Source organism: Leptinotarsa decemlineata, unplaced genomic scaffold (assembly GCF_025532065.1).
Source record: "Leptinotarsa decemlineata unplaced genomic scaffold, Ldec_3_MD MMD2_tig00000157_RagTag_RagTag, whole genome shotgun sequence".
NCBI classification, from domain to species: domain Eukaryota; kingdom Metazoa; phylum Arthropoda; class Insecta; order Coleoptera; family Chrysomelidae; genus Leptinotarsa; species Leptinotarsa decemlineata.
The window spans coordinates 2,263,585-2,276,842 of NW_027412543.1; the positions used below are offsets into that span (position 1 = coordinate 2,263,585).

General features: G+C 31.5%; 1 long non-coding RNA gene across 1 annotated transcript in view; it reads left to right on the plus strand.

Moving 5' to 3' along the window:
* LOC141481329 (uncharacterized) overlaps nucleotides 1-12,914 on the plus strand; it is a 198,283-nt gene extending 185,369 nt beyond the window's left edge. The window contains exon 3 of the long non-coding RNA XR_012464895.1: nucleotides 12,794-12,914. This is a non-coding gene — a long non-coding RNA (uncharacterized lncRNA). The remainder of the gene's footprint in view (nucleotides 1-12,793) is intronic.
* The last annotated feature ends 344 nt before the right edge of the window (nucleotides 12,915-13,258 follow it).

The window sequence follows — 13,258 nt, forward strand, 5'->3', positions numbered from 1 at the left end:
ACAGGTCCCGATTGGTATAACTCCATGAATGGTATTCTGTTGAATTTTAGAATTAAAAAATATGCATTCACTGCTGATATAAAAGAAATGTTTTTGCAAGTTAAAGTAAGACCGGAAGATTGCTCTGCACAACGAATATTATGGCGAGGTAAAGATCGACGAATTGAACCTGATACATATAAAATTGTTGACGTATTTTTTGGATCGACCTTTGGACCTTGCTTAGCCCAGGAGGCTAAAAACAGAAATGCCGAAGACTTCAGAGAAGAATTTCCAGAAGCAGCAACCGCCATCATACAACAATACTATATGGATGATTATTTGGGATCAGCAGACACACTCGAAGAGTCAATAAGTCTTATTAGGGATGTGATTCATGTACACAAAGCAGGAGGTTTTGTCATTTATAACTGGATCACGAATCATGAAAAAATCAGCCAAAGTATTGATGTTTCACTCTTAGCTTCAGGTTGAAAGAATATGGAAAAGAATGGAGAATTCGTAATGGAAAGAATCTTAGGAGTTTTTTGGAATCCTCATGACGATACGTTCAGCTTTCAAATAAAATTTCAGAAAATTGACAGCGATATTTTGGAACACCTAAGACGACCAACAAAAAGGGAAATCTTGAAAGTTTTGATGTCCATCTTTGATGCATTAGAATTTCTGGCAAATTTTTTAATTCAAGGGAAGATTTCACTACAGGACATCTGGAGAAGTCAAATTGGCTGGGATGATGAAATTTCAGATTGTATGAATGAAAAGTGGCAACTGTGGATTGCAGATTTGAAAACTATCCACAATTTCAAGATTCACAGACAATACTTCACTTTGGATAGACAAAATAGTGAAATTCATCTCCATATATTCTGCGATGCCTCTGAAAAATGTTACGCAGCTGTAGCCTACTTAAGAATTCAACAAGAAGAGAAAGTTCAGACAAGTTTTATCACTGCAAAGACACGAGTGGCACTGATGGGAGCGTGCCTAGGACATTTTTTGAAGAAAACCCTAGACATAGAAATTTCAGCTATTTGGTACTGTTTTGGTACGGTTTTGTATTGGATACGGTCTGAAGCTAGAAGATTCAAAGTTTTTGTTGCCCAGAGACTAGGAGAAATACAGGAATTGAAGAATTCTTCAGAATGGAAATACATCAATTCCAAAGAAAATGTGGCTGATGGAGCTACGAAGAGATTACAAAAAATTACGTTTAGCGATAATAACCGCAGATGGATTACCGGACCAGATTTCTTGATATTATCACCAGATCAGTGGCCAAAAGAAAAAATTTAAAGGGAAGTAAATATTGATCATTTGGAAGGAAGACCTTGCGAATTTATATTCTATCATTTCATTCAAGATAATCTCATAGTGCCTGACCCGAATATGTTCTCTAAATGGAAGATATTGTTATGTGCTACAGCCTATGTCATTAGGTTTTATGAAATCATTAAGAATCGCAGTGAATTCAAGTCCGAATTAACTGCAGAGGAAATTTCCAAAACTAAAATTCATCTTTTCAGAAAAATTCAGTTGGATCCATTCAATGAAGAGATGACATTTCTTAGAAATGAAATGCCCATCAGAAGTAAAAGTCGACTTTACACTCTTTCTTGCAGTTATTCTGAGAATGATGGACTCATACGGCTCAGTAGAAGACTGGACCAGTCAATTCAGTTGACCGACTCTGCAAAACGTCCTATAGTTTTAGATCCTAACCACAGAATAACTAAACTTCTGATCCAACATTATCATGAAATGGTTCAGCACCATGGTCAAGAAATGGTAGTGAACAATCTGTGAATGAGATTTTGGATATTGAGAATGAGGCAAGCGGTAAGAAGTGCTTGGAACAGCTGTCAACATTGTAAAAATCAAAGAACTTTACCGAGAATCCCAATGATGGGACAACTACCCCCTTGCAGGATTGAACCCACAATCAGGGCCTTCATTGAAACAGGCGTTGACTATTTCGGACCTTAAGAAGTATCAGTCAAGAGGAGCCGAGAAAAAAGATATGGTGTTATTTTCACCTGTATGGTCACTCGAGCTATTCATCTTAAAATAGCACATGATTTGAGTACGAATTCATTTGTCAATGTACTTCGTCAGTTTGGATGTCGGAGAGGATTTCCTGAGGAATTATATAGTGATAATGGAAAAAACTTTATAGGAGCTGAAAAGGAAATATCTCAAGAACTGAAGAAGAACCAGGATGAAATACTACGATTTTGTGCAATGAAAAAAATTAAATGGGTTTTCAATCCTCCTCTAGCACCTCACATGGGAGGATGTTGGGAACGACTTATTCAACGTATAAAAAAGGTTTTAAAAGAAATTTTAAAATCAAAGTACTATCCAGAACATATTCTGAGAACTTTTTTGATTGAATGCGTAAATATTTTAAATTCTAGGCCTTTAACATATGCTTCGTTGGACTCTGAAGATGCAGAGGCATTGACTCCTAATCACTTTCTCATCGGTCCGTCGTATGCTGCACTCCCCTGTACCGAAACCAGCGATAGGGATATGAATTTGATGTCCAGTTGGCGTGCTGCACAGAAATTATCTGATTTATTCTGGTTCAGATGGACAAAGGAGTATTTGCCAAGTTCGATCAGGAGATCAAAATGGCATGGTGATTCAAAATCTGTCAGTGTAGGAGGTGTTGTTTTAATGGTAGATCCAAATGGACCCAGAAATATTTGGCAAAGAGGTATTATCAAGGAAGTTTATCCTGCCAAAGATGGTAAAATCAGGATCGTCGATGTGAAGAATAGTAGTGGCACGATTTTTCGACGACCAGTTTCAAGACTCATCGTTTTAGATGTTATAAAATAGTAGTAATTTGTTATTCAATTACTAAGGGGGAGAATGTTATAGATTTATCATTGTTATCTGATTACACCCTGTATATCGTTTTTAGTTGACATTTGTTAGTAGTGATCAAGGTTGATGTGAAAATATAAGTTTTTGTTGGAAAAAAAAGTAAAGTTTTTGAAAGACGTCTGACTTTTCTATAAGAATATAAAATTTCGTTCTTCGACCCGGAATAAATAATAATTTGCAGGTAATTCAAAAACAGACATGATGGACACGTTAGGCGTATTAGGTATGAAAAAGTTAGATACTATTATACTTGTAATCATTTATTTTATTTGCGAGGCTCCAAGCCTTCCATAGTTCGATTATTGACAGATATGATGTGACCTTCCGTCGTTTTTTACTACCTTTAAGAAATATTTATTTCTTGTAGAATTTCGAATAATCATCTGATGATGAACCTATATAGGTTCGAAACATGTTCTGGTTGATGGTTTTACCGTTCTAACATCCGAGGGTGATAATAAATTGTGGAGACGACTTTGAGTTTTTATTCTTCGCAAATCTACTGCACTTCACTTTGACATATAATGAACTTCTACCAGAGGTTATTTTTTATTTCATTTACAGATGAGTAATAAATGTTAGGGTTACGATATTTTTCAGACCTATATCCCTAATTTAGATAGGTATATAGTGAGAAACCCAATAAGAAAGAACAAGGAAATGAAGAAATATTTCAAGCAGGCTGGGAAGGCCCCATAAAAAACTGGCGAATGAGAAAAAGGAAATTGAGGAGGAGCAAAAATAAAGAATAATCAATGTTATACTCTTAAGAAAATAAAATATTTACGTCTCTCATTAATTTTTTCTTTCTTCAGTGAAATGCCTTTTGAAATATAAACTTGCGGGTTTCGATGATTTATATGGAGATGCATTATTGAAGGAATGTGAGGAAATTGAGATAACGATGGAAATTCACGAGTTAACAACTAGTGAATCCATAACCAATATTTTATTCTGTAAAAGAAAACCCCATTTGAATTATGATTATAGGAAAAATAGGAAAATTATGTATTTCATATACCTACTCTGTTTATACCATTATCATTCCAAAATTAGGACCTCACAAGGAACTCATTTCACAGTTTATCAGTGAAATGAACCAGAATTAGCAATTATGTGAACAAATTACGAACCCAAAGGGCAATTCAATTGCCAATTAACTACCAAATACGCCACAAATAATATCATGTGGGCAAGGCGTTGTTCGACTGGTCTCCATCGGACCATTTGTGGCACTGGTCATTGACGATATCCTCTACAAGAACTAACAAGGGTGTAAAAGACCTAACGTTATTCCATTATTTTCGGGGGGTACATTTAGGCCTTTTTGACAACTCTTCACAAACCAACGTCACTCTAATACCAATAGGTTGGGAGAATTGAATGAACTGTATCTATTTTAGCGGTTATATTTCCAATAATCATGTAGCTTGCGATTTTTTAACGCATTGAAGAAATTGTATTCAAGTATGACCAACATATTCCATTTTATGAGATCAAGTGTTATATTTCATAACGAATATAAAATAATAACAGTACATTTCACATCTATTTTTGTGAAAGGAAATCATGAATCTTGCGATTTTTGAACACATTCAAGAAATTGTATTTCAGTATGACCAACATATTTCATTTCATCAAATCAAGTGTTATATTTCGTAATAAATATAAAATAACAGCAATACATTCCACATCTGATCTTCTGAAAGAGAATCATGTATCATACAGTTTCAAGACATTCAAGAAATTGCAATTCGTTATGACCAACACATTCCATTTCATAAGATCGAGTGTTATATTTCATAAAGAATGTGAAATGACAGCAATACATTTTACATCTGTTTTTTGGAGAGAGTATTACGTATCTTGCGATTTTTAGGCTCGTTCAAAAAATTTTTTCCAGTATGACCAACATATCCCATTTCATAAGATCTAGTGTTATATTTCATACAAATATGAAATGATAGCAATACATTTCTCGTCTGAGTTTCTGAAAGAGAATCATGTATCTGGCGAGTTTAAGATACATTAAAGAAATTGTATTTCAGAATCACCAACCTATTTCATTCCATAAGATCGGGTGTTATATTCCATAACTAATATAAAATGACAGCAATATATTTCGCATCTGTTTTTCTGGAGAAGAATCATGTATCTTGCGATTTTTAGACATTCAAGAAATTGTATTTCAGTATGACCCACATTTTCCATTTTAAAGACCGAGTATTATATTTAATAACAAATATAAAATAACAGCACTACATTTCACATCTGTTATTCTGAAGAAGAATCAGACACATTCAAAAAATTGTATTTCACTATGACACACATATTCCATTTCACAAGTTCGAGTATTATATTCCATAACAGATATAAAATGGCAGAAATACATTTCGCATCTGTTTTTCTGGAAGAGAATCATTCATCTTGCGATTTTTAGACATTCAAGAAATAGTATTTCAGTATGACCCACATTTTCCATTTCGAAGATCGAGTGTTATATTTGATAACAAATATAAAATAACAGCAGTACATTTCACATCTGTTTCACTGAAAGAAAATCATGTATTTTGAGAGTTTCAGACAGATTCAAGAAAGTGTATTTCGTTATGACCAATATATTCCATTCCACAAGATCGAGTCTAATGTTTCATAACAAATATAAAATAACAACAATACATTTTATATCAGTTTTTTGAAATAGAATTATGTATCTTGCTATTTATAGACTCATTCAAGAAATTGTATTCAAATTTGACCAACATATTCCATATCATGAGATCGAGTGTTATATTCAATAACAAATACAGGATAATAGCAATACATTCGGAATCTGTTTTTCTGAAAGAGAATCATGTATCTTGCGATTTTTAGACACATTGAAGGACTTGGTATTTCAGTATGACCCACATTTTCCATTTTGAAGATCGAGTGTTATATTTCATAACAAATAAAGAATAACAGGAAAACATTTCACATCTGATATTCTGAAAGAGAATCAGACACATGCAAGAAATTGTATTTCACTATGACACACATATTCCATTTCACAAGTTCGAGTATTATATTCCATAACAGATATAAAATGGCAGAAATACATTTCGCATCCGTTTTTCTGAAAGAGAATCATATATCTTGCGATTTTTAGACATTCAAAAAATTGAATTTCAGTTTGACCAATATATTTCATTTCATAGGATCGAGTGTCAGTGCTATATTTCATAACAAATATAAAATGACAAGAATACATTCCACACCTGTTATTCTAAAAGAGAATCATGTATTTTGCGATTAATAGACTCATTCAAGGAATTGTATTCAAGTATGACCAACATTCTTCATTTTGAAGATTGAGTGTGTGATTCCTTTACAAATATGAAATAACAGGAATATATTTCACATATGTTATTCTGAAAGAGAAGAAGACACTTTCAAAAAATTGTATTTCAGTATGACACACATATTTCATTTCATAGTATCGAGTGTTATGATTCATAACAAATATAAAATCACAGCAAAACATTTCACATCTGTTATTCAGAAAGAGAATCTTTTATCTTGCGATTCATAGCCTCATTCAAGAAATTGGATACAAGTATGGCCAACGTATTCCATTTCATAATATCGAGTGTTGAATTTCATATGAAATTATAAAATTATAGAAATACATTTCACATCTGTTATTCTGAAAGAGAATCATGTATCTTGCGATTTATAAACTTATTCAAGAAATTGTATTCAAGTATGACCAACATATTCCATTTCATAATATCAAGTGTTGAATTTAATAACCATAATAGAATGACAGCAATACATTTCGCATCTGTTTTTTTCGAATGTGAATCATGTATCTTGCGATTTTCAGACTTTCAAGAAATTGTATTTCAGTATGACACACATTTTTCATTTTATAAGATTATTTACAAATATAAAATGACAGCAATACATTTTACATCAGTTTTCCTGGAAGAGAATCATGTATCTTGCGATTTAAAAACTCATTCAAGAAATTGTATCCGAGTATGGCCAACATATATCGTATTATAAGATCGAGTGTTATATTTCATAGCAAATATGTGATAACAGCAATACATTTCATATCTGTTATTGTGAAAGAGAATCAGACACATTCAAGAAGTTATATTCGGTATGAACCACATATTTCATTTCATAAGATAGAGTGTTACATTTCTTAACGAATATGAAATGACAGCAATACAGTTTGCATCTGTTTTTCTGAAATAGAATCATGTATGTTGCGAGTTTTAGACATTCAAGAAATTGTATTTCAGTCTGACCAACATATTCCATTTCATAAGATCGAGTGTTAGTGCTATATTTCATGAAAAATATGAAATGTCAGCAATACATTCCGCATCTGTTTTACCGAAAGAGAATCATGTATTTTGCGATTTTAAGACATTCAAGATATTGTATATCAGTATTACCAACATATTCCATTTCATAAGATCGAGTGTTATATTCTATAAGAATTATAAAATGACAGTAATACATTTCGCGACTGTTTTTCCGAAATAGGATCATGTATTTTGCTATTTTTAGACATTCAAGAAATTGTATTTCAGTATGACACACTCATTTCATTTCATAAGATTGAGTGATATATTTCATAACGAATATAAAAGGACAGCAATACTTTTCACATCTGTTTTCCTGAAAGAAAATCATGTATCTTGCGTTTTTTGACACGTTCAAGAAATTGTTTTTCAGTGTGAAACACATTTTCCATTTCAAAGATCGAGTGTTGAATTCTATATAAAATTATTAAATAACAGGAATACATTTCACATCTGTTATTCTGAAAAAGAATCATATATCTTGCGATTAATAGACTCATTCAAGAAATTGTATTCAAGTGTGACCAACATATTTCGTATTATAAGATCGAGTGTTATATTTCATAACAAATATAACATAACAGCACATTTCATAGGATCGAGTGTCCGTGCTATATATCATAACAGATATAAAATGACAGGAATACATTCCACACCTGTTATTCTGAAAGAGAATCATGTTTTTTGCGATTAGTAGACTCATTCAAGTAATTGTATTCAAGTATGACCAACATTCAGCATTTCGAAGATTGAGTGTGTAATTCCATCACAAATATGAAATTACTGGAATGAATTTCACATCTGTTATTCTGAAAGAGAATAAGACACATTCAAAAAATTGTATTTCAGTAAGACATACATATTTCATTTCATAAGATCGAGTGTTATATTTCATAACAAATAAAATATGACAGCAATACATTTCACATTTGTTATTTTGAGAAAGAATCATGTATCTTGCGGTTTATAGACTCATTCAAAAAATTGTATTAAAGCATGACCAACCTATTCCCTATCATAATATGTTGGATGAGTGTTGAATTTCATATAAAATTATGAAATTACAGAAATACATTTCATATCTGTTAGTCTGAAAGAGAATCATGCATCTTGCGATTCATGAACTCATTCAAGAAATTGTATTCAGGTATCACCAAAATATTCCATTCCATAATATGAAGTGTTGAATTTGATAACCATAATAGAATGACAGCAATACATTTCGCATCTGTTTTCCCGAATGAGAATCATGTATCTTGCGATTTTTAGACTTTCAAGAAATTGTATTCAAGTATGGAATACATTATCCATTTTATAAGATTATTTACAGATATTAAATGACAGCAATACATTATACATTAGTTTTTTTTTAGGAGAATCATGTATCTTGCGATTTATAGACTCTTCCAAGACTCATAGCAAATATAAAATAACAGCAATACATTTCACATCTGTTATTCTGGAAGAGAATCAGACACATTCAAGAAGTTATATTTCAGTATGACCCACACATTTCATTTCATAAGATCTAGTGTTATATTTCATAACAAATATAAAATGACAGCAATTCATTTCACATCTGTTATTCTGAAATAGAATCATGTATCTTGCAATTTATAGACTCTTTCAAGGAATTGCATTTGAGTATGACCAACATATTCGATTCCATAATATCGAGTGTTGAATTTCGTGATTTAAATAAAATGACTGCAATACATTTCGCATCTGTTTTTCCGAAAAAGAATCATGTATCTTGCGATTTTTAGAAATTCAAGAAATTGTATTTCAGAATAACACACATTTTCCATTTCATAGGAAGAATAACAAATAGGAAATGACAGAAATACATCCTACATCAGTTTTTATGGAAGAGAATCATGTATCTTGCCATTTATAGACTCATTCAAAAAAATTGTATTCAAGTATGACCAACATATTTCGTATTATAAGATCGAGTATTATATTTCATAACAAATATGAAATAACAGCAATACACTTCACGTCTGTTTTCCTGAAAAAGAATGTTGAATTTCATATAAAATTATTACATACCAGAAATACATTTCACATCTGTTATTCTAACAGAGAATCAGGCACATTCAAGAAGTTATATTTCAGTATAACCCACATATTTCATTTCAGAAGATAGAGTGTTAAATTTCATAACGGAAATGAAATGACAGCAATACATTTTGAAACTGTTTTTCTGAAAGAGAATTATGTATTAGGCGACTTTTAGACATTCAAGAAATCGTATTTCAGTTTGACCAATATATTTCATTTCATAGGATCGAGTGTCAGTGCTATATATCATAACAAATATAAAATGACAGGAATACATTCCACATCTGTTAATCTAAAAGAGAATCATGTTTTTTGCGATTAGTAGACTCATTCAAGTAATTGTATTCAAGTATGACCAACATTCTGCATTTCGAAGATTGAGTTTGTAATTTCATTACAAATATGAAATAACTGGAATACATTTCACATCTGTTATTCTGAAAGAGAATAAGACACATTCAAAAAATTGTATTTCAGTAAGACACACATATTTCATTTCATAAGATCGAGTGTTATATTTCATAACGAATATTAAATTACAGTAATACATTTCACATCTATTATTCCGAAAGAGAATCATGTATTTTGCGATTAATTCACTTATTCAAGATATTGTATTCAAGTATTATCAACATTTTTCATTTCAAAGATTGAGTGTGTAATTTCATCACAAATATAAAATAACAGGAGTACATTCCACATCTGTTATTCTGAAAGAGAATAAGACACATTCAAAAAATTGTATTTCAGTATGACACACATATTTCATTCCATAAGATCGATTGTTATATTTCATAACAAATATAATATGACAGCAATACATTTGACATTTGTTATTCTGAGAAAGATTCATGTATCTTGCGATTCATAGACTCATTCAAGAAATTCTAATAAAGCATGACCAACATTTTCCATTTCATAATATCGAGTGTTGAATTTCATATGAAATTACAGAAATACATTTCACATCTGTTAGTCTGAAAGAGAATTTCGCATCTTGCGATTCATAACCTCATTCAAGAAATTGTATTCAGGTATCACCAAAATATTCCATTTCATAATATCAAGTGTTGAATTTGATATCCATAATAGAATGACAGCAATACATTTCGCATCTGTTTTTCCGAATGAGAATCATGTATCTTGCGATTTTTAGACTTTTAAGAAATTGTATTAGAATATGACACACATTTTCCATTTCATAAGATTATTTACAAATATAAAATGACAGCAATACATTATACATCAGTTTTCATGAAAGAGAATCATGTACCTTGCGATTTATAGACTCATTCAAGAAATTAATTCAAGTATGACCAACATTTTCCATTTTAAAGATTGAGTGAGAAATTTCATTACAAATATAAAATAACAGGAATACATTTCACATCTGTTATACTGAAAGAGAATAATACACATTCAAAAAATTGTATATCGGTATGACACACATATTTCATATCATAAGACCGAGTGTTATATTTCATGACAAATATAAAATGACAGCAATACATTTCCGTCTATAATTCTGAAAAAAAATCATGTATCTTGCGATTTATAGACTCATTCAAAAAACTGTATTCAAGTAAGACCAACATAATGCATTTCATAAGATCGACTGTTTATTTCATAAAAATTATAAAATGACAGCAATACATTGCGCATCTGTTATTCTGAAAGAGCGTCATGTATCTTGCGGTTTATAGACTCTTTCCAAAAACTGTATTCAAGTATGACCAACATATTCCATTTCATAATATCAAGTGTTGAATTTCATAAGTATAATAGAATGACAGCAATACATTTCGCATCTGTTTTTCCGAATAAGAATCATGTATCTTGCGATTTTTAGACATTCAAGAAATTGTATTTCACTGTGACACACATTTTTCATTTCAAAGATTGAGTGTTGAATTCCATATAGAATTATAAAATAACAGGAATACATTTCACATCTGTTATTCTGGAAGAGTATCATGTATCTTGCGATTTAAAGACTCATTCAAGCAATTGTATTCAAGTATGACCAACATATTTCATTTTATATTATCAAGTGTTGAATTTCATAACTATAATAGAATGACAGCGATAGTTCTCGCATCTGTTTTTCCGAATGAGAATCATGTCTCCTGCGATTTATGACACATTCAAGAGATTGTATTCCAGTGTGACACACATTTTCCATTTCAAAGATCGAGTGTTGAATTCCATATAGAACTATTAAATACATTTCAGCAATACATTTCCGTCTGTTATTCTGAAAGAGAATCATGTATCTTGCGATTTATAGACTCATTCAAGAAATTGTATTCAAGTATCTTCAAAATATTCCATTTCTCAATATCAAGTGTTGAATTTAATAACCATGATAGAATGACGGCAACACATTTCGCATCTGTTTTTCCGAATGAGAATCATGTATCTTGCGATTTTTAGACTTTCAATAAATTGTATTTCTGTATGACACACATTTTCCATTTCATGAGATCCTTTACAAATATAAAAAGACAGCAATACATTTTACATAAGTTTTTCTGAAAGAGAATCATGTATCTTACGTTTTATAGACTCATTCAAGATATTGTATTCAAGTATGACCAACATTTTTCATTTCAAAGATTGAGTTTTTAATTTCATCACAAATATAAAATAACATGGATACATTTCACATCTGTTATTCTGAAAGAGAAATACACATTGAAAAATTTGTATTTCAGTATGACACACATATTTCATTTCATGAGATCGAGTGTTATATTTATTGTTTTCCAACCCGGGTACAGCTTCGAAGGAGGATACTGTCTTGTAGAGAGTGACCGTGTAGCAGGGTAGGCCTAGGCGTTCGAACGAAGCATCCAAAATACTCGTTACGTGATCACTTTGACTGAATGTCCAAGTTTGGGAGTGATTGCGCTCCTACTTATTTTCCAACCAATGATCCAGGCCTAGGTGATGAATACTACCCCGGGCTTTCTTCAACTAGATATTCGCCCCTTATCTTCTGAAACGATAAGTAAAACCAAGCTGAACTGAACCGTAACATAAAGGCAAATTGATATAAAGTAGGGTATTTGATGAGCCCACGTATCGTAAAATAACAAGTAGCAAAAGTAAAAAGGCCCTAAAAAGAACATATTCATGAAAAGTTTGACAGGGTTCACATAAAAACATGCAAGGGCTGATGAAACCTACCTCGATGATGGGTGGCCTTGAGTAGAACTTATTCAATGTGAATTTAGCAAACTTGTGTAATTCGGGAACAAATCTTCTAGAAATAGTCAGAGGACCTTCCTTTGACTAACTTTTCCGCAATATTACAAGGGTATCGAAGAAAAATCCGCAACCAAGCGATCCACGTCTTTTCAATCTTCCTAGAACACCAAAAAAATGATCATTCTCCTCAACTCTCCTTTTTTTCATATTTAACAAAAAAACCCGCTTATTTTCAATTTTTTTCATTAGTGTCCTTCTTTATATTTCAGGTTGGGAACCCCGATATTTATAATGAAGTGACCTGGTAGTTCTAATAAACCTTCTGATGACAAGCAGAACTGAGGTTATGTTATTTTGTTATGAATTTCCAAAATGATGCAAACAATTAGTAAACGGTCCATATTTTGGTTATCTACTCAAAAGCAAATCAATATACCTGACGATGAACCGTACTCGTACTATCAACCTCACTGGACTCGTATTTGGTTAGTATTGAACAATAAATTGTTATAACATTCGTAGTTGATAGATCTTTCTGTTTTAGGCATGAAAATATCAGCATATCCCTGTTCTGAATGTACATATTTTATAAAAAGTAGAAGTTGAATAATGAAGTTCAGAGAGTAGAAATAAAAAAAACTGTATCCTTTTTCTTATTTTCACTGCTATAACCTCTGGAAACAACATAACCCGTAACAGAGAATCACACACATTCAAAAAAATGTATTTCAGTA